A 1,832-nucleotide genomic window follows, 5' to 3' on the forward strand; every position below is an offset into this window, starting at 1 on the left:
CCTTCTTCAGGTTACTACTTCCATCTGACACATTAAGGGACCCAGCAAACAGAGGATTAAAGGGAAAGAAGAGAAGTGGTAAAGGCGGTTCATTTCCTGCCTGAGTGTTCAGTGCAAAAATCAGAGATGTGGATTCCAGTTGTGACTCGGTCTCAAATGAGGTATGTTTTGTTTGGGCATGGTTTTATTACCCTCATTATTTTTCAGGACTATTCCCTGGAAAGGCACATATTAAACCAGTAGCTCCAAACCATGACTCAGACAGCATAGGGAGTGTGTTAGAAGCACGTGTCATCTCTATGTCCATTTTCCAGAGAGTCTGGCTGAGGAGTTCTCGAGGCGGCCCTAGAACTTGTGCTTTTATTCAAACCTGCCCATCCCACCCTAACCTCCAAGGGGTCTGTGGAGGGGCCAATTCTTTGCATCCTGCTCTTCTAGTTGAGTCTGAAGGACGTTCTAGCTGCAAACCTCAATGGTTTTAGTGCCATTCCGTCAGTCAGGAACTAGAGAAGGAAGAATGTTGGTGATTAGTAGAGGAGACAGGCAGGTATGAAGGGTGGAAAGTGAGAGGTGGGCATAGTATGAAGGGGATTTATGTTGACAGAACAGCAGCAAGTACACATATCAGGATGCTGACAGTTGGGTGTGCCTATTCAGGTTATAGTGCTTATTAATGATTAATGACCATGTGGGGGTATAGCTCAGAGGTAGAGCATTTGACTGCAGATCAAGAGGTCCCTGGTTCAAGTCCAGGTGCCCCCTAGGTTTGTCTTTTTCACCCACTGCAAAATTCGAATTCTAGCCTTTCTCCACCACATTGTTTCATTCTGCAAGGGAAGCTAGACAGAAGGCAAGTTAGGTCCTCACTTGAAAGCTGCCCTGACAACTGCAGCTCCCGAGATATCCAAATCCTTCAAGGATGAGTAAATGCTCATACGTTCTGGAGTTAACATATTTTTTTATACCCATTATCCTAACCTTCTTAATTTTATTTTGGGAATTCACAATTGTCTAAGTCTTGTTGGAAGACAGGGTCTAGTCTGGCCAGATATGTCCTCCCCCGAATATTGGTATGTTAGTTAGGATTTTCCAGAGAAAATAAACCAGTAGTGTCTGCGCGCGCGCATGTGTGTGTGTGTGTGTGTGTGTGTGTGTGTGTGTGTGTGTGAAAGAGAGAGAGAGAGAGAGAGAGTGGAAGAGAGAGAATGAAAGAGAGAGATTTTAAGGAATTGGCTCACACAGTTGAGGGGGTTGGCAAGTCTGATTTCTGCAGGATGACCAGCAGCCTGGACCTAGAAAATAACTGATGTTGCTGCTCAAGTCTGAAGGTCATTCAGAGGCAGAAATCCTTCCTCAGGGGACGTTAATCTTTCCTTATGAAGCTTTCGACTGATTGAATGGGGTCCACCCACATATTGGAGGGGACTCTGCTTCAGTCAAAGCGGAACCATTTAAGTTAATCACATGTTTAAAAATACGTTTACAGCAATAATAAAATTGGTGTTTGGTCAAACATCTGATCACCATAGTCTAGTCAGGTTGATACATAAAATTAACCAGCACAGTTGGTAATGTCTTAAGCTTGGCCAACTATATGCCCCTGCACAAGACTATGAGTGTTGAGTAAATCACATATAGAGCAGGGTGACCTTAGTATTTTTTTCTGGAGGTGGCAGAGCTCTGGCAATGGCAGTGGGGCAAGTGCTTCAGCTAGTGCCTTTCGTGGTTGTAGTGGCAGATCCCTAGTCAGGGCTAGCTGAGGTCCTGCCCATTTTAGAATTCTGCAGTGCCATGAGCTCCTTGACATCCTGCCAATGATGAACAAGATGAAA

The 1,832-nt window shown here is 44.7% G+C and overlaps 1 non-coding gene across 1 annotated transcript; it reads left to right on the forward strand.

Moving 5' to 3' along the window:
- The first annotated feature begins 690 nt into the window (after positions 1 to 690).
- TRNAC-GCA lies at positions 691 to 762 on the forward strand. The gene has a single exon. It is a non-coding gene; the product is annotated as a tRNA-Cys (tRNA).
- The last annotated feature ends 1,070 nt before the right edge of the window (positions 763 to 1,832 follow it).

This window comes from Carlito syrichta, unplaced genomic scaffold (assembly GCF_000164805.1).
Source record: "Carlito syrichta isolate Samal-C Ts95f unplaced genomic scaffold, Tarsius_syrichta-2.0.1 Scaffold304166, whole genome shotgun sequence".
NCBI classification, from domain to species: Eukaryota; Metazoa; Chordata; class Mammalia; order Primates; family Tarsiidae; genus Carlito; species Carlito syrichta.